Below are 20,597 nucleotides of genomic sequence, written 5' to 3'. Positions count from 1 at the left end.
CTCTGCCAATGTGCTTCAACTCTGCCCTAAAGGAATGATTTCCAGGAGTAGAAAGAAAGACCAAGTCTACAGAAATCTTGGCAACCTCTTATCCAGGAAGACTACAGAGATTTCATGGATATTTATTGTTCAGCAGAAGGTATTACCTTTCTCCAAATTCCATTTATGCAGCTGGTTTCCTCTTTCCTCTTGGAGTAAACTTCACAGTAAATATATACATTGATTAGTACTCTTGCTGTACACTGCAATGAGGATGGAGTAGGGTCATAAAAATTAAGAATGCAATTTCTAGAATCGCAAGTGCCAAGTTCAAATCCTGGTTCTGTCCTTAGCAGCAGTGTTACCTTGAATCGGTTTCAGTTTCTTGGTTCATAAAATGAGTCAGAAGATGAAAAAAAATACATACCCCACTGCTCGCCATCTCACTTCATTAGTATCCCCATGAAAAAAATCCCCTAAAACTCATAAGATCTGGATGAAGCTCTATCCGGCCTTTGAACCAATCTATGAATTTCCCTGCCAGTGGAAGAAAAAGGGTTATTTTTCTCTGAAGGTTAATATCTCATGCTCAGTGCTGACTCTCATCTAATGCTTGACCCAAAGAATCCTAAGTGGAGACAAAGACTGAAAAATCAACTAGTCAATTTCTCCATCTTCACACAGTTGTAGCAGACCTTGGTCACTAATGACAGGTGTTGTTGCCTACCTCATTCACTGAGGACCGTCATAACTTTTTAAACTGACTTTTTGAGTAAAAGCTTCAGCAGTCTTAAAGATCCTTGTATTCCTCTGAGCACTAAGTGCAGCACAGTACCTTGAAAATAACAGATTCTCAGCAAATATTTGTGGCTTGATTATTTTGAGGAAGAGCTCTGGGGTGTTTATAAAAAGACAGGTTTATATTGACGAATCCTAATACACCCCTTCAAAATGGGCCTATAAAAGCTCTCCTTCTAGGAGTACACTAATGTAGTGACAGCTGTTTTTCTTTTTGCACATTAATGTTTACACACTAATATAGGGACAGCCGTTTTTTCTTTTCTTTCCTCTTTCTTTCCTTTTTTTTTTTTTTTTGCTCTGGCCCTATCTTAGCTATACCAGTTAAAAATATTTTTAATTGACTTTTATCATATTTTAAAGTGTAATAAATGCTCATTAAAAATAAGGCTACCGAGATGGGGTTTCCCCATTCCACACACACCTATTAGAAATGACTGCTAATGGTTTGAAGTATATTCTTCGAGGTTGTTTTATTTATTTATATTTTTGATGCATATACTAACATTATTTCATAAAATACTATTTTATAAAATACTGTTATACTATTTATAGTCTTTTGGAACTCACTTTTTTTATTTAACAATACATTATGAACATTTTTCCACGTAACACACACATCGTTCCTTTTTAGTGCTGCATAGTACAGAAGTTTCTCATTATCTAACTATTTATTAAGATTATCTGAATCCCAGTAGCTGCTAAGTTGTGTAAGGAAGGAGAAATTGGTCATAACAGGAAAATGTCCTCTAATGAACTGGCCACTTACTAAATTAGTCCCCACTCAGATAGCCCTCCCGACTTGACACCAGCAACTTTTACCACTCAACCAGTCAATTTTGCTAATTATAGATGTTATAAACATCTGACAATACAATGTAAATAAATTGCATTTCAGTTGCCATGTAAAATTGCTAATCTTGCAAAAGATGAGGGATTTTATGAAGTCATTGAAAGTGATTTTGTAAAACTGTTCCATAAGCAAATGAGTAACTGGCAGTGTTAGGCCAGTTAACAATTAAAGATGAGAAAAACAACAAGGATGATAAGAGGATAAGTTCTTCAAAAGGAGAATTATTTGAATATCAAAGGATTAAGAGAGGCTCTCAGGAAAATTGATGAAGCCCTCACATCTTTTTTCAAAATGACCTTTGTATGATTCTGCTATGAAAGTCAGTGTGAAATGAAGGGTGTCAAAATTTGCTATCAAATAATGTTGTTAGAAAATTATCCCCCTCACCAAATCAACACTTGATTAATCTTTTGTTTATTCTAAAAATTAGAGCATTGTTGCAATTAGAGTTGTTATATGAATATCTTCAAAGATAAATCATATTTAAAGATAAAAAGAGTCTTTACTTTTATTTTTTCAAAATAAAGTCTCAATCAAACCTTTCTTTATTAGTCTTTATTTTACAATACTAGACTCTATTTATTACTTTTGCAGCTTTCAACAGATATTATGGCAAACAAAAGCAACAGACGCTGGAAATAAAGCTCCTAATAGACTAATCAGATTCCCTAGTTCTCTCTCCATGAGGAGTTTAAAAGCTGGACAGGCCACTTTACAAGAAGTAAAGCCCCAGGGTGTTTGGGTAATTCAGGAGAGGGAAGAGGCCATAAGAAAGGAGACAGGCAGTGGACTTCCTCTGGCACTAATCCGGCACATAGATGTTTGGGCCTAATGTAATTTGAAAAAATAAAAACGATGTAACCTTATTTGTGTCCAACCTGGTAAAGCAAGTTATACCAGTTAAATGTGGGTATATCAGGATTTATTTTTAGCAGTTATCTACTAACTGATATTTGGGTTGTTTCCAATTTTTTGCTACCACAAGCCATGTGGCAATGAAAAATAGTGTACAAATATCTTGGTGCATTCATACAAGCATCTCTGAAAGAAAAATTCCTAGAAGTGAAATTCCCAGGGTTGGAAAAAGGTTTGTTAAAAATATTAACAGGCATTAGCAAATCATCTTACCATTTAATGCCACCTACAACATCTGAGAATGTCTGTTTCTCCACAGCCTTCACAACGAAACTTTTATCATTTTTTTTTGCCAATCTGATTGTAAAAATATGCTATATACATTGTTGTTTTTATTTTCAATAATATAAATTCTTGACCTGCAAGATAAAGTTTGCTCACTGCTTGCTTTATTTTTTTTTTATTTTTTAAAGTAAACCACTATTTATTTTTTTATGGCGACATTGGTTAACGAAATTCAGTAAATTTCAGCTGTACATTTTAACAATAAGGCACATATATATTTACACTGTGTTCACCTCCCATAGTTAGATTTCTTTCTGTCGCCACATATTTGACTGCTTGCTTTAGAGAGAGACTCATTATAGACTCTGGGAAATCTGCATGATAGATGCAGGGGGAGATTATCTCATCCTTGGTAATGGGTAGGAGCTAAAAAATTGAGCTTAACGTGTATTTTTCTGTTTAAAAATCCCTCTTTGAAACTATTGTAGTCATTGCTTACACAAGGTAAAGTATTTATTTTTAGTGGTCAGTAGTGGAAGATAGAGAATTATTTTTGCAAATTCCTGATTTCAGGACTCTGAGATGCTTTACAGATTTCAAAGTATGTGAATAGATAAGGTCAGTAGATCCTGAAACTGGATGCCTTGCATCCTCCAAGCCCATATTCTTTCCAGCTGGATTTTGGTCACAAGAAGTATCAACATTCTAACTAAAACTTTCTTACATATATCGAGGACTTAAAAAAGGAACAAAATATCCATTGAGTATGCATTTGTCACAACCCACCAAATGGTAGATTAAGATGTGTACATTTCACTGCGTATAAATTTTACATGAAAAAGAAACCAGAGAGTGCTCAAAAAACTAAACATAGAATTACCACATGATCCAGCAATTCCACTTCTGGGACTATACCCAAAAGAACTGAAAGCAGAGACTTAAACAGATTCTTGTACACGCATGTTCATAGCATCATTATCCACAACAGGCAAAAGGTGGAAGCAACTCAAGTGTCCATCGATGGATGAATGGATAAACAAAATGTGCTATGTATATATAATGGAATATTATTCAGCCTGAAAAAAGAAGGAAATTCTGACACATGCTAAAACATGGATGAACCTTGAAGACATTATGCTAAATGAAAGAAGCCAGTCACAAAAAGACAAATATCGTATGATACCACTTAAATGAGTATGTCAAGTAGTCAGATACATAGATACAGAGAGTAGAATGGTGGTTGCTGTGGGCTGGGGAGAGGAGAAGTTAAGGATTTAGTGTCTAAGGGGTACAAAGTTTCAGTTGAGAAAAATGGAAAGGTCTGGAGATGGATGGTGATGATGGTTTGCACAACAATGTGAATGTACAGAACTGTATACTTAGAAATGATTCAAAATAGCAAATTTTATGTTATGCATATTTTGCCACACTAAAAAAAAATTTTAAAAACCCATAAAAAAATATCAAACTCTAATGATATACATGCTAAAGTGTTTGGGGGTAAAACATACTGATGTCTTCAACTTTTAAAATTTATCAAGAAATAAAGATAAATTGATAGATTGATGGAGGAATGAAGGAGATATGTGATATAGTAAATATAGCAAATGTCAATTTTAGTATCTAGATAATAAATGTATGGGTGTTTACTGTGCCATTCTTCCAACTTTTCTGTATGTTTAAAATTTTTCTTAATAAGATGTTGGAGGGAAATGACTTAGACTAAAAAAATAACTAGCAAATGAAAGACTCTCTTTACCACAAATTCATATTTTGGTTTTCTTAATTATGGAGAATAATTTTGCCATGGAGAGATCTTCAAGCAGAGTTAAGAAAATAGGCCTGATTTTTTATTTGTTTGATTTTAATAATAGTCAGACAGGAACATTTATGAGACAAGCGTTGGACAAGTATTGATTCACAAGTGACTCCATGATATTAAAAATGAACTCAATATCACCAAAGTTGATAAGTATCTCTCTATACAGATCAAAGGCAAGGGTCATAGTTCAGAGTTTTCTTCCTTTGTAGAATTCGAGCATGTGTAGAAGGAAAGAATCCCAGCCAACTTAGTCAAAAGGAAAAGATGACACAAATAGGTTGATGTCACACAACTTTAGAGCATTCGAGAGAAACTAGAGGTCCTTCTGATATATATTATTAGCTCATTGTAGAAGTGTAGTAGATTATAAACAGCAGCTCTTCATTTCCTCATAGAAACATGTGGAGAGCTCCACATTTCTTTCCCTTGGTTTGTTAAAAAGTAAACAGAGAGAGACGGCCTCCATTTCTGGGACCTACATTGCAGGCATGCTTAAGCAGTTTTTATAATTCTAGAAGCATGTGATCATCCTATCCCAAAAATACTATTATTGCACTATAGCAAACATACAAAGTTTCAGAGATGCAAACTCAGTGCCTACAGGGGCAAGAAGGTAACCCTAATGAGTAACTCAGGCCAGTGCAAATGGGAATTATGGCCTCCTGAAGACCCTTATCCTGACTAAAGGAGGAATCCATGACTCCATCTTAGCTGACTGGTCCAAGATAGCAAGATATGTCAGTTTTTCAAGAGCAGTCTGAAATTGTATTTTCCAAGTTTAAATGTGGCCAATAAGTTTAAATGTTTTTCAATAACATTGTGTCGGTCAAACAAAACACTTTTGTTGACATTCTGAGGTCTGTAGGCTCCCTGTCTGTATATGACCTCTAATATATGTGTACGGGATGGGATAGTCCAACTGTCTTTGGTACTACCATCCAGGAGAGTTCAGATCTAGCATTGTTTTAACTCTTTGGGATTATATGCTCATCTCCACTGTCCCTAGTTTCTCCCTTGTAACTGTGGAATATGAACTGTTTAGGTCTTTATCACTTTAAATAAAAAAAAAAAACAAATATTTGGCCACTGTGAAAATTGCAATGTTCATGCGGTAAATGTGTCTTGAAAATCTAATTGTGTCATAAACCTTTTGTATCCCCCCAAAAAGATGAATCAACAAAACTATAAGATCATGGAGCCCTCAATTTATTTAAATGTAATAATCTGAAAATCTCTATTGCTGGAACTAGGGACATATTTTTACATAGGATAACCACCATTTAATGAGTGCTGCTTCCGGATCATTCACTATCTGAGGCCCTTTATAGATTTAGCTTCTTTAATTTTCATATCATTATCCCAACTTTACAGATGAAGAAACAGGCACAGAACAATTGCACGACTTGCCGAGCTGGTAAGTATTAGATCCAGGAATCGAGCGCCTGTGAGAGTCGGGCTTTGAGGCCTATTGTCCTTTAAATTCTTCATCACCACAGTGCCTAGAATTCAGTGTTTTACTTGCTGTTAGGGCCATCAGGACAGACTATAAAATACCACTGTATCCATGAGAACTATATTCTTAATATGCTACTTCCAATAGAACCTAGATCTAGGTACGATTATGTTTCTTTTTTTACTTCCCTCACTTTTATGTGGAAAAATGTGTTTCATTACCTAGGTGATGCAAAGATACATGCTCAGTGTGAAATATCCAACAACACAGTTGTCTACAAAACAAGAAGGAAAATTCCCCTCGGCTTCCTCCCCCACCCTGATCCCACTCTCTCTCTTGGCTCTGATTCTTCCATTAATAGTATGGCATGTTTCTTCTAGACTTTTCCTATCCATTTACATATATCCATGTACATATATAAACATGCACGGAGCAGTATTTCTATGGTAAATACATTCAGAATTCTACCTCAGGAAGTCAGAACACTTTTCCGTTGCAGCCCTGGCAACTTCCGCGGCTCCAAGTCCATGTGGGAAGTCCTTGGTGGTGGCGTGGAGATGAAGATAGCTTTCTTAGCTATCTATTTCTACATAACAAACTACCCCACAATTTATCAGCATAAAACAATGGACATTTATTATCTCACCCAGTTTTTTGAGGGTCAGGAATCTGGGTGCAACTTAACAGGATGTCTCCACAGTCTCTCATGAGGTGGCATTCAAGATGTCAGCTGGAGCTGTCGTCATTTTGAGGATTGACTGGGTCTGCAAGATTCACTCCCGATTTGGCTCACTCAATGGTTATTTGCTGGAAGGCCTCAGTTCTTTGTTGTTTGTTGGCAGGACTTCACAGTTCCTTGCTCTCTCTATAGGGCTGCTTGAGATGTTATTCTGACATAGCAGCTAGATTCCCCCAGAGCAAGCAAGCCACAATTCAGAAGACAGAACAAAGAGAAGGCTGCAATGTGTTTAATTGCCTGGTCTGGGAAGTCTGAGACCACCACTCCCATCAAATTCCATTCATCAGAAGAGAGTTATTATACCTAGCCACACTCAAGGGGAGGAGACTTAGGCTCCACCTTTTGAAGAGAGGAGTGACAAAGAATTTGTGGACATATTCTAAAGCCACTGCAAGGGCTATTTTGTGTGGGAAGCAAAAAAGGAGCATGGCAGGTTCTAAGATCTGGGCAGAATAGTCTGAGTAACAGGGAAGACAGGAGAGGTATAGAAATACTGAGGTAAAGAGATCATGAGAGGTTGAACGGCACCTGGGGAAATTTAAAAAGCCCTCCTGCCCTGAGCCCCACTACAGATCAATTAAATCGGTATTTCTGGAATTCAGGCCCCAGTATCAATATTGTATACTAGCTCCCCAAGTAATTTTAATGTGCAGCCTGAGTTGCGAACCATGTAAGAGCAGAGGTGCTGGAGTCTGACTGTGTCTGGGCTCAAGTCTCAACTATTCCAATTAAATAGCTGTGTGATCGTAGGCAAGTTAATTAGCATTTCTGTGCCTCATCTGTAAAATGGGGATATTAATAGTACCTCCTCATGGGGTTATTGTGAGAATCACTTGGGTTAATAACCTATGTAAATTGCTTTGAACAGTTCCTTGAACACTAAGTGCTGTATAGATGTTACTATTGTGATAGCAGTATTCAGTGGACTTTTCCTCCTTCCTGCTCCCCTTTTCCAAGTGCTTATGACCAGAGAGAGGTGTAGCTTCCTGTGCCCCACCTCCCTTCTCTTCCCTTGAAGGGAAAGGACATGGACCCTTCAGCTTCCTGCTGTCTCTGCAAGTACTTCCTGGCCCTCAGGCAGGCTCTAGGTGAACTGAGAAGCTGAGCTACTACCACTGAAATGGTGCGTGTAGTTGCAGAAGGATCTCCTGCATCTTGGAAGATGGGAAGAGAAAGTAATATCCAAGGGGTAGTGAAAGGAGGGAAAAAATTCCCTCTCAGATTCATAGACAATTGAGATATAGCTTATTATATGTTACAGGAGTAAGATCAGCACATACACCTTGTGATTCCTTCAAGAAGTCTTTCCTGATCTCAATCTTTTTGAACTCCTACAATATCGATATGGTCCCTAAATTACCTGCCACCTTTTACATTTATTCATTTATTCATTTGCCTTCTGTGTTTTCTCACCTTCAGACAGTAATTTCTTTTAGAACTATACCTTCTAGAAGTATCAGTGAAAGATGAAGAAGGAAAAAGGGATTTCTTATTTGGATTATAGATTCCTCTTTAATCTTCAAAAACATGTATGTGTAGTGGGAAATGTACTCTGCTTCGTCAACTTCCTCTCCTTCCCCTCCCCTCCCCCCGCCTCCCTCCCCCACCCCACTATATCTCTAAAACACAGCTTTCCCTAACCACCATTTCCATGGGAAAATAGCCTGGGTGTTCTTTCTCCTGCTTTTATATAGCAGAGGTTAATAAATTGCCACTATTACAAGGTATTCCAGCTGATATTGATGAGGCAGGTACAGAAATAAGCTAATGGGTTAGTTCCTATAAAGAAATGTATTTTTCAAGCATAAAAGCATCACTCTGTAGGAAAGCAGATTTTATATTTTCACCGCTTTTAGGATAGATGGAAGGGGGGAAAAGAATAAAGAATAAAATAATTAAGCTATAAAATAATTGTTGACAAAATTCCTACACAAATTTTCCCTGTTCTCCAACATTAAAATAATAATGATTTGAATAGATTATATCTTCGTTCTCTGTTTTTTTTTAACCCCTCTGTTCTACAAGTTTGTGATTCGGATCCTAAAAGTTAAAGATCTTTCTAGTAAAATGTATTAAGGAAAAACATATTTAAAGCCCCTGCTGTTGATTAAGTGTGCTTTTACTGTAAATGTGGATGACAAAAGAGGACATTGTATTAAGAGTTAAAACTGTGACAATAAGATGCCTCATAGCACTTGTGCTTAGTTTTAAAATATAGAAATGAACATCCTGTCTAAAAATTCTGGGTAGGTGCGGCCTGATCTCATGTATATCATTGGTGTCAAGACATAAAGCTATCTTGTTAGTAAGCATATAGATGCTTAAAGACAGGTCACTTCAGGTTTTGATTTCTCCTAGCTGAGTTCCTTCATTTCGGCCAATGCAGGGAATCCTGGATTTTAAGCCTTATAAGCTAGAAATAAAATTAGCCCTAAACCTAATAATTATTCTAAAAAAAATATGGGCTTGATGGTTGTGGTTATAATAACTGTTACTTACATAAATAGCTGACTTTATTGGTCTGGTTAAATGATTCCCATGTGTCCTTCTGAAACTTTCTGCAGTCATTCTTCATTGACTGCCCTCTCAGCCATTAGAGAAGAAAAAAAATGATGAACTCAAGCCTCCTTTATCAATGAGCTCAGCCAGTAAGCCAACACAGAGTTCAGTGGGCACCACTGACCTTCCCAGGAAAGCTACCAGCTTGAAAACTGAAGAAACATGGCATAGAGACACAGCAGTAAAATTCGAGATACTAAAATAAACTCAGTGAGCCTGCCTTGGTCTCTGAACACTGAATACATTTTAAGTGCTAGTTTGACAAGAAAGCATGGCAGCTTTTTAAGAATTTCATTTTTAAAACTCTGGTATAATTTTGTTTTTCTAATAGCATCATCCTGTGTCTGTGTTTGTTCCCAGTGAGGTCATTATTAAGTGAATTGAATTATTGTTTTGTTCAAATGACCTGTGCATTCAACAATGTGTGCGGAGCTCCAGCAAGAAATGTTTTATGTATTATTGGGAGATGGCCATCTGTGGCACAAACCGGGCCTCCCAACATGTAGAAATGTTGGGAGATAGTTTATGTTCAGTTTTATCTATGATCAGAATTCCATTTATAAGCTTTCTTCATCCACTTGTCAACACTGTTCACTATAGCAACACTGAAAATGGCCAGAAATGAGCAGATTTATCAGAGCAATGTGAGGTCAGACTGTATGTTTCAATTACTATATATTGGATTTTTATCATACATTTAAAATTTGGTCCATAAAAATGGTAACTACGTAATAAAAATGAAAGTAGTTTTCTTTGATCAACTTCAAGTTATTACAAGTTACAAAGTGAACACGCTTGATTTCATGATTTTTATTAGATAATGGGTCTCACATTATATATGTATATTTTAAATATAACATTGGTTGTCCACGCCAAGAAACATGGATTAATTTTTTCACGTCTGAAGAATACTGTTCTTCCCTTTCCTGCATATATAATGGAACACATGGTGATATGTAAAATTAAATTTTAAAATTGTGGATTATATTTAAACCACACCCTCCCAGCCTTTTCATATCTTTTTCAAGTAAACTATTGATAGTGCCAGGGGCACGTTGGACCGAATGAATGATTTCACAAAGGTAAATATACCCAGATATTCTGTATTACAGAATGAAATGATTTTTGGTATCTTTTCCTGTTTGCTGTTGTTGTTGTACTAATACCTCAATTATAATAGGAATCTCTTTTATAATGAAGTATAAAGTCATAAGTGGAAAAAGACTTTTATAAGTGATTTTCTTTCCTCCTTTCTTCCTTTCTCCCTCCCTTCCTGCCATCCAGCCATATTTTCCTTCCTTCCTTCCTTCCTTCCTTCCTTCCTTCCTTCCTTCCTTCCTTCCTTCTTCAGCTTTCCTTCCTTATCCTCCCTTCCTTCCTTCCTTTTCCTTCCTTCCTTCCTTCCTTCCTTCCTTCCTTCCTTCCTTCCTTCCTTCCTTCCTTCCTTTTTTAAACAAAAACTGTCTCAACTGTATAAAGTAGTGTTCATTTTGGACATATAGGTGTACAATTTAACTATATTTGGATTTTAATTTCATTTGTAAATGAGAGATGTTACTGGGAAAATGACTGGTATAAGCAAACAGGTAAAGAGAGAAGCTTTGTTCATAAATGTATCCCTGGAGTCGCATTACATTCACTCACCTTGAAAGTATCATAATGAAAATGATGATGATAATGACGATGATGATGATATAGGGATGTTAACCAGCATTCAATGAGCACTTTATCTGTGCCTGGAGCTAGACTGTTTCACAGGCATTGTCTTATTTGCTCTTCGCAACAACCCTATGAAAGCGTATAATATCATCTTTCATAAGGAAAGAGAGGCTTCAGAAGCTAAGAAATATGGCCCAGGTCACTTACTAGGACCACCCCTCTCAGGTCTGTGTGACCCTCTCAGTCTTTTGGTGAGATGGTGGAGAGGGGAGAAGATGTGGGGCTATCCCCAATTTCCTCCAGTCAGGTAGTAGAAGTTAAGCCAAGTACATAGCCAGTGGCTTTGCTCTGGCTGTGAGAGGCCTCAAGTTCTGAGCTGAAAAGCACTAGCCCTGGTCTTGCTGCTTTTGCTTGGACCTGAAGCACTTGGCTCTGGCCCACATCACTTAGGCAAGTCCTTGCCCTATACCTCCTCCATATCCACCTCTCTGATGCTCTTTCAATTTTCTGGTGCAAATGTTTTTATTTGATGTTTGTTTGATGTTTCAGATGATGACTTTTCACTCCTGGTATTCTGGAACACATCTCTTACAATGATACAATGGAGTGTCCGCTTCATCCTAAACTCCCCAGCTTTAGTTACTGTTGTTCAGGGGGCACCCTGACAGGACTGAAGATTGTGCCTCATCCAAAGAGTGGCCACAAGTGGCTGGGAACAAAGGGTTCTGCACAGTAGGAACAGCAGTGTAATTAGCTGACCTCCTGGGATTTGGACTAGAAAGTCAGGAGAGTATTGATCAGATAAGAGAATGGAACAGACACTGAGGAGCAGAGATGACATGGAGGAGAGGGCAGGAGAGAGAGAGAGAGAGAGACCAAGAGAGTAGCTGGCCCTAAACCTGTCTCAGCTTTTTGGTGGCTTTCGGTATCCGCATGTGTTCTTGCACTTTTCTTTAGGGATACCTGAGTGACGCTCTGTTCCTTGGAGCTACAAGAGTCTGACAGTACATCCAAGCTCCCGTCACCAACACCTTTCCATGGCTTCTTTCTTCTACTTGTCCTTGATGGATTGATTACAAGAGTGATACTACTAGTCAAGATGCTTTCCTTTGCAAGTGACAGAAACACAACTAAAACCACTTTAGCAAAAACAAAACAACAACATGAACAACAACAACAACAACAAAAACAACACAGAGGTGGGGTGAAGAGATGAGAGAGGAGTGGGAGTTAGAATTATACTGATAGAGAACGCAAAATGGAAGAAATCGTTGCAAAACCCAAAGAGCTCCAAGCCCTTCGTGACTAAAAGCAGAGACTTATTGATGACACGGTTCTCTTCTGTACCTTCTCTTCAGCTTTTGTCTTTTGCACATTTTACATGGTGGAAGATATGGCTGACAGCAGCTCTTGAACCCATTCTTACAGCACTGTGACCAGAAATAAGTGAGAACGTTCTCTACCAGGAAAACGTACAAATTTCTCAGGGAAGAACTCTGGTTGGCTAGGCTTTGGTCATGTGCCATAGAAATATCTGCCAAGGAAATAAGGTCACGCAACCACTCCTGTGGCCCAGGAGCATAATGATCTGATTCTACACCCATCAAAAATGTGTGGTTGGAGTGGAGAAAGAACAGTTCCCCGAGGGAACAGGAACGCTGTTTCATGCAGACAAAACAAACTGCATCTATGACAAGAAATGTAGCTATACAACTTTACTGTGCCACTTACAAAGAGGTAGAAGAGTAAATGAAATTTCTTTGTCTAGTTTCCCAAGGTCCTCATACAGATGTATTCCACACTCCCTGCTCCCATCTTGGATTGCTGGCTAATCTCAGAGCACTAGAATCATTTTCCTGTAGACATTCACTCACTGCCACCTGTTAGTCATCCTTACCACGGGGCCCAGCAACTCAGAGGAGAATAGTGGAGGCTCTCTTTTCTTTACACTGTGGGTTCTCAATGTGTGATCCCTGGACCAGCAGCATCAATATCACCTGAGAATTTGTTTAAAATGCACATTTTTAGGCTTCATCTCAGATGTGCTGAATCAGAAACTCTGGGGATGGGGCTCAGGAACCTGTGTTTTAACAAATCCATCAGGTGACTCTGAAGTAGGATAAAGTTTAGGAATTTCTGCTTTAAGCCATCCTTTCAACAACAGCCCCTTGTTTACATAGCTTCCCCAAAACATTCCTGAGTGAAGACTATTGGGTCCAAGGTATTATCATCAGATGTCTTTCAGCAAGCCTCTGTGTCCACTATGTGGTGCCACTATGCACTATGCCACCCTTCCACTTGGGCCATCCAAACAGAGCCCAGAGAGAGTATGAAGGAAAAGGGGAGAGCCGATGAAACCATTCTATAGGTTTCTCTCTTATGGCTCATTCAAGACAAGGCACTCCTGCAATGAGAATGTGCACTTTCCTGTGCAGACACAAACACATACGTATAAAGTATACTTGGGGGCAATTCTTCATGTGGGATGCATAGGCACATTGCAGCCCCAAAGCCTTTAGGGGTGGTTTTTGGAGGAACATTGTCTCTCCATGCACCCAATTGGACTTGCTTAAGAGACTTCATGGGCTTAAAGAAGAAAACTGAGCCCGAAGCATTTTTCTGTCCTGTTTTCCTTTTTATATTGTTAGAAATCTGAGATCATGTTTTCTCATTGTGAACACCATTATGATATATTGTAAGCATTGTTCACACAGTAGGTGTGGAAGAGATAAAATCTGGTGGCCCCCACTGCTTTTGCTTCAAATCTTTAGTACTGGTTTTTGGCCCATTCGTTCAGAAATAGATTTTTCTTTGCCTATCTGAAAGTTCTAAGCATTAAAATATCCCACTTACTACTCAACAAAAAAAGTGCTCTTAAGATTTCAAAAAGCTTTATATTTAGAGTGTGAAGTCATCAATACTCACAATACAGACCCATATTTTGCGCGAGTAAAATTATTCAAAAACCAAAAATCATAAATCTTAAAAAGCAAATGAGTTTTAATTTTTGTCCCTAGAATTCTCTGGGTGCAAAGACCCTTGTATAATCATCTAATCTGCAACTTCGCCTTTAAGCCAAAACTTCTTATGCCAGGGAGGAGTTCTCATCCCAGAGTAAAAGGATTTGCAAGCAAGGATCCATAATAGCAGTGCCATCTTAGCCTTATTGGTGGGATTGCAAAGTGATAATTTAATTTAATTACATGATAATTTAATATCCCCTGTGTTTTCCTGTGAGTACTTTGAGAACAGTGTCTGGAGTGGCAGCTAGGTCTTTGACAGCATAGTTATAGTAGTGGAAGGGAAGGTTGTACTCATAATTACTGGCTAGGTTTTTTTGTTGTTGTTGTTTTGTGTTTTGTTTTGTTTTGTTTTGTTTTTTAATTTCAATCTCTGAAAAGATTTAGCTGAGCCTAAAAAAATTTTTTTACATAAAATAATAACATTCTTTTTCAAGGTCATTCATTTGCATTCTTATAAACATTCTTTTTCAAGGTCATTCATTTGCATTCTTATAAACAGAGTTGGACTTCCAGAGGATAGTTGAGTATTTATTTGCCCAACGAACGGTTCAAGATTTCTTCTCTAAAATAGGAAGAAGAGACAACCACTTCTCCATTCCTTAGTTATATTACCAGTCCCCAACCCGGGCCCTAGAAACTGCCTAGAAATCTGTTGTTTTGGCTTCTTCAATAGTTCAGGGAGTAAAAAGACAGATAGGACTCATGCCAGATTTCACTTTGTAGTGAATTATTTAAAATTGTTTAAAAGGATAAATATGCTGGAAATTAAATGTGACAGACTGTTAAAAATTGCCCAAGGCAATTTTTAGAAATCTTCAGATTTCTATCTACTACCTTGGGTAAGGAAAAATGGTAATGCTGATAACAAAGAGAGGAAAGTCAGAAGGAAAATTTAACTTGTTAAGAAGAGGCTGAATTTAGTTCCTATGTAGTGTATTTGTGGCGTTACCGAGGGTAGTGGGCTCTGTGGTGTGCCACTCACACTTATTCTCCCAGATATTAGGGTGGTACCTACAATGGCTCATAGCTGAGTCCCTCTTCAGGAACTTCCCTTAGCCAAAGGAGCTGTCTTGTCCCAAATTATATTTCTTTCATAGGGTAGCTCACATCCAATGACTAGTTGATGAGGGGTAACCAGCCCTAGCTCCCTTGCCTCAATTTGAGGAACTTTCTGTTGGGCCATCCACATTCAGCCTCCCAGTTGGATTGGCTGAGGTCTTGCTGTAACTGCACCACAGTTCAACTTCTCTTTCTGCCCAATCCTGCTGTCCACACCCACCTAGAAGTGTTGTTTTCCAAAGCACACTCTGATAAAATTCTTGTATACACATGTTCATCTCTGTCTTTTTCCTGAGGAAATAAGACCTAAGATCCCAGGAACTAAACAGAGATATTAATATGGCGGCGGTGGGAGGTTTGGGAGAGGTAAAAGGAATTACTTCTTCACTGTAAGACTATCTTAATAAAGTAAATTTCTTTTAGGTTGCAAGCTTTCAATTTGTAGCACCCCTTAAGGCTGATTTGATATATTAATATAAATAACATCAGTATAAATCAATTAGTCAAGTATTTACTAACCACCCATAAGATAACTAGTTTCTGACTGACAACTTCCATTAACAGTGCAATTGGTTTATAACATAATCCGTTGGTACTAGTCAGATGATTTTCAGATTTGACAATAACAAGCTCATTTAAGAACACTGCATAGACAATAAGATCACGTGATTTCAAGAGCTCAAATGAGTTACTGAAACCTGTCCAATAGTTTCCCATAAGCAACTAGAGTCATATACAATTAACTCCTCATGAAATCTATTTAAAAAATGTACTTTTTTTGTTTTTTAATCACCTAATGGGACAAAGTCTCAGGTCAAATTCCTCTGTGTAATGATTATATTCAGTGAGATCAAGACAAGTAGCTCGATTTTACAGGTAATACTGTGAGTACCATACTGAGGTCATTGAGAGGCAAAAGGCTGAATGTAGTATCTTTCATCTCCATGCCTCTTCCTCACTAACACTTGTACCAAGGCAACAAGAGCTGTCCTAATGTTCTACTGTTACCTCCAATAGTAAGAGCCCAAAGTGGCTGGCCCAGCTAGACTAGCGGAGACCACAGTGTTGATGCCCCAAAGCATACGACCTCCAGAAATGGCTTCCCTGAATCGCTTCATTTTTGCAAGCCCAGCTGCTCGGGTTCTGCCAGCTTCCCACTGATGTCCTGCAGGCTTGGGTTTGGGAACCCAGAAAAATAGCTAATCACCCCAATTTTTAAAGATGATGAAGAAGCACATATTTTTTAGACCTCTTCATTATTTCAATTCTGGGACCTCCAAAATTTGTGGTGTTTCCTGTGTAATGCAGTATCTCTCAACCATGACAGACTACGTGGCCTAGAATGTTGCAGAGAAATACACTGCAGAGAAGATGAATTTTAGCAGTTTTTTCTCTCTGTCTGTAATTTGATATTAAAACAGTGATTTAACATTTTAATGTTGCATAGTTGACAATGTACGTTTGTGCAATGAAAAGATAATTGCTATAACATTTTAAAATATTTCATTACAGCATTTTTAATAATAAAAACAGTTAAAATGTATTTGCATTTTAGACTCAGTCTAAACTTTAATAATTATTCTTATTCAAATGACAGGATGTGGAACACTTGAATGCTGTATATATACCCATGAATGATTTAGAGGAACTATGAAATTTTATTAAATTTGAAGAATACAGTTTAGTGTAGGGAGGGGGGAAACCTTAATGACTTCACAGGAGAAATATTTATTGGAATATCATGTTACCTTTGTTTGTAGCGTAATGGTCTCAGAGGGACCAAGGGAGATTGTTTTGATGGTAAATTTATTACATAGTTTTTAGGGGCCTGGGCCTGAGGGATCTTGTTGAAAAGGGTTTTGTGATCCAGAAGCTATAAGGATCTTTGGCCTCTCCCAGAGAGAGTCTCCGCAGAGTGAATCGATGTCCTCGGAGAACCAAAACAGATGCTGCCCAAGGGAGGAGCGAATGTTTCAAGCTGGTGTCAGCTCACTAAGGAAGGGAGGAGACAGCACATATTTTACTTCTGTCAAAATGCAGTATTTCCTTTTGGATGACGAGTCCAAAGCATTTGTTTGTTTGTTTGTTTGTTTCTTCTCATAAAAACTCAGATTCAAATATTGAACTACTTGAGCTGGAATTCTGGCTCTATCCACTGGCCATTTGACCTTAGCAAGTTACTAGACAGCACCCAAGCCTGTTTCCTCATCTGCAAAATGAGAACAATAGTAGGACTTCCCTTACAGAGTTGCTATGAGGACTAAATGAGGTAGGTAATCAATATGTGACACTCAGGTACATATGCAGTGCCTTGGCCTGTGATTCAACTCTCCAACAATGATAGTTGTTATTATTATTATTGTTGTTATTGTTATTATTGTTATTATTATAATAAATAACTCTTTTCTAAAGCCTTATTTTGTCTGTACATGTATGGAGGGATCCATGAAGATGTGACTTATGAAATAGAGTCTGTATTATGTACTTAAATGCCTCAAACTCTATTTTCACTTTGAGAATGTGCAGGCCCATGAAGAAGGCCAGCATGAGGCCAGAGGCAGGTGACCTCTCTCATAGTTTTTGTACACCTTGGAGGTTTAGAAGAGCCAGTCTCTGGCAGAGTCCTCAGGATAGCAGAGGGCCTTCCAGACTCTTCTCTCTTACTACTCATATCTTTAGCATGGGCCTCAGGGAGCCTAAAGATTCTGGACAGGCCATAGGGCGCAATGATCATGTGTCAGTTTGTCAAAAAAGAAAATGCCACTTTCCCAACTACAATTGCAAGAGTTTGCCTGTCTCCTTTCTTCTGCAGCTCTCTGCCAACCTGTGACATCTGTCTGGAACCTCTCCCCAAACCTGTGACCAGCCTTATCCTCATTCAGAGGGAACTTAAAAATAAGAATAACTGTGGTGATTCCACATAAGGACTATTCTGTAGCTTCTTCTGCTTTGATTATTTGTGTCAGTTCTGATAATAACTAACATTTTTAACACCTATTCTGTGCTACCTCTGTTCTAAGCACTTTACATATATCAATTCATTTCTTTCTCACAAAAATCCTATGAGGAAGGCACTGTTATTAAGTCTCAGTTTGTAGATGAGGAAACTGAGACACAGAGAGGCTAAGTAAATTGACCAAAGTCATACAGGTAATGAGTGACAGAACAACGATTTGAACCCAGGCAGGCTGGCTGTACAGGCTTAACTCTTTTCCCCCTTCTCCTCACCCCCACCCCCCACCATGAAAACAAGCTTCTCCTTTATTCCTCTGTCTCAGCCCCTAGCTTATTCTCCCATTCTAAAGATCAAGTCTCCAACTTGTTCTATCTACCTGAGTGCTGTGGTGATGAAGTGCCTGGAGCCTTATGTCCTCACTACAGATTCCAAGGGGCTGGCCCCTTTACCCTCAGCCCTAGGCCAGTCACGCTGATTCTTCCACCCAATTACAGGCCTCTCTGCCCTGGGTCTCTGCTTGGGAAGCTGCCTAATGCCTGTTTCCAAACATTACAGATGCTACCTTTCTGACAAGTTTCCCTCCATCACCCACAGGGACTTTGGTCTCCAAGTCTCTTGCTCACCTACATTGGATGTCCCACCCTAGGACTCCAGCAACTCCAGACATAGCTCTGACTACAATGGTCCAAGCTCCACTTCTGGTGGCGGCATACTGAGGCTTCTCTCTTCAAGGAGTGTCTTGGCTGTGGAAGAGTGTGGCCACATCATTTTCACACCGACTAACTCATCCCCCTTTTTCCACAGCTGAGTCTAAAGAGGGCAATTACAGGGAGCCAGCATTTTAGCTTTCTTAAGATACACTGAAGGAGCAGAGAGTCACCCAGAAGCTCCTCTGGACTAGGACGTGTTAGGGTTACTGGTCTGTTCAGCATGTGTAGACTGGCTTCTAACCATGTAAATAAGAAGGACAAAGGTGACTAAGCTCCTCAGAGACCAGTTAAAAATATTCAAGGTGTCCTTAAGACTCTGACATATACCTGAGTAAGAAAGGGGAACTTAGGTTTACTGTATGAAAATACTCGTCAATTGAATGCCTAAGATATCAAAATGTCAAGTATCCCATGATGCTTTGCTAGGCCAATTGAAACTGAGTAATAAAATATACCTAAAACAGCAGGAGAATAAGAGCACATATTTGATGAACAGGTAAAAAAGAAAAAAAATTTCCCCTGTCTAAAAGGCAGAATGTTAAACATTTTGAGAGGCAACAGATTCCCAACCTAAAAGGTGATAGGGCCACCACCTAAGACAATTAGCTTTCGGTCCAGAGCAGAACCACACATGTCTCAGGGTCAAGGACATCTCTGTACTGTTTGGGCTGCTGTCTACCCCACCTCCTTGGTGCTATTCTATTTTCAGAGTCCAGTTCTCTAGCTTTTTCAATGATGTGGTGATATACCAAATAGCCTTTCAAAATATTTATTTTCTATAGGAATGAGCCAGTCACTATCTATTGTACGCACCCAAGAACTTCTGACAATACAATGGTACACCAACTTGCAGCATTTTATAGGCAAAAGCAAAATATCTCCCCAAAGCAAATGGTTCTAACAAATTCAACTTAAAAAGACGCATATTTCAATAGAAAACAGGGCGAAAGACATGAACAATTTGTCAAAGACGAAATACAAATGTCCAATAAACACAGGAAAAGACATTGTCCTCACATTTCCAAGATGCAAATTTTTCAAGTACTACTTTTTTCACATAAAAGTTCTTAAGTTATTAATTCTCTCATGAAAAATCTGCTCAATCTGCACAGACAAAGTCACTGAAGATTCTTTATTCCTTCTGTCGTCCAAGCTCCACTTCACTTTTGCCAGCACCAATGTGGGCCTTTGCAGTTCCCCTAACTTTCTTCATGCTGTTCTTGTGTTCCTTTTACTGTTTTCTTAAGGTCTTTTTCTTCTCATACAGGCCATGTCTTGCAAGTCTATGTTTGAGTTCATTTTTCTTTGCATAATCCAAGGAATTGTAAATCATCCAAAGCCAGTTGTCTCGCCCTCACCAAGAGGGCTCTTGGTGATTTGGATTTGGATTCAGATGTATTTGGTGTGGTCTTGTACACTTTGGCTAGTTTTTCCTGAATTTCTGTCCTAGGTACTCTTGCCTACCCAGGGTGAAGGACGTCGATGACCATTTGTTTCCATTGAAGGAGTCTGTTGGTCATGAACTTTTTGGTCTAGATAGTTACTGTGTAGTTCATAACGGCGGCTGACCCTCAAGCAGCCAGGGAGGAAAAGTTTTTCAAATATTATTGAGAAATCATTCTTCCCATATCATATTGACAAAGATTAAGAGTGCTAATACTCAGTGTGGTAGGCTTGCACAGAGCAAGTCATTGGGGGTGTAAAATGACATAACCTTTCTGGGAGGAATTTGATATTGTGCATCAAAATTTAAAGTGTTCCTTGTGGCCCAGCAATTTTACTTGTAGGAATTTATCTTGAAGAAAGGCCATGACCCATGAAGCTCAGTTCCCAAATGGTATCCTAGA

At 38.5% G+C, this 20,597-nt stretch overlaps 1 pseudogene; it reads right to left on the bottom strand.

Moving 5' to 3' along the window:
* Positions 1-19,882: 19,882 nt before the first annotated feature.
* On the bottom strand, positions 19,883-20,306 carry LOC120612586 (40S ribosomal protein S24-like; annotated as a pseudogene).
* Between the last annotated feature and the right edge of the window lie 291 nt (positions 20,307-20,597).

Source organism: Pteropus medius, unplaced genomic scaffold, assembly GCF_902729225.1.
Source record: "Pteropus medius unplaced genomic scaffold, Ma_sr-lr_union100, whole genome shotgun sequence".
Lineage (NCBI taxonomy): Eukaryota > Metazoa > Chordata > Mammalia > Chiroptera > Pteropodidae > Pteropus > Pteropus medius.
Note: the sequence above shows the minus strand (reverse complement) of the source record. Positions and strands in the feature narration are given on the sequence as shown.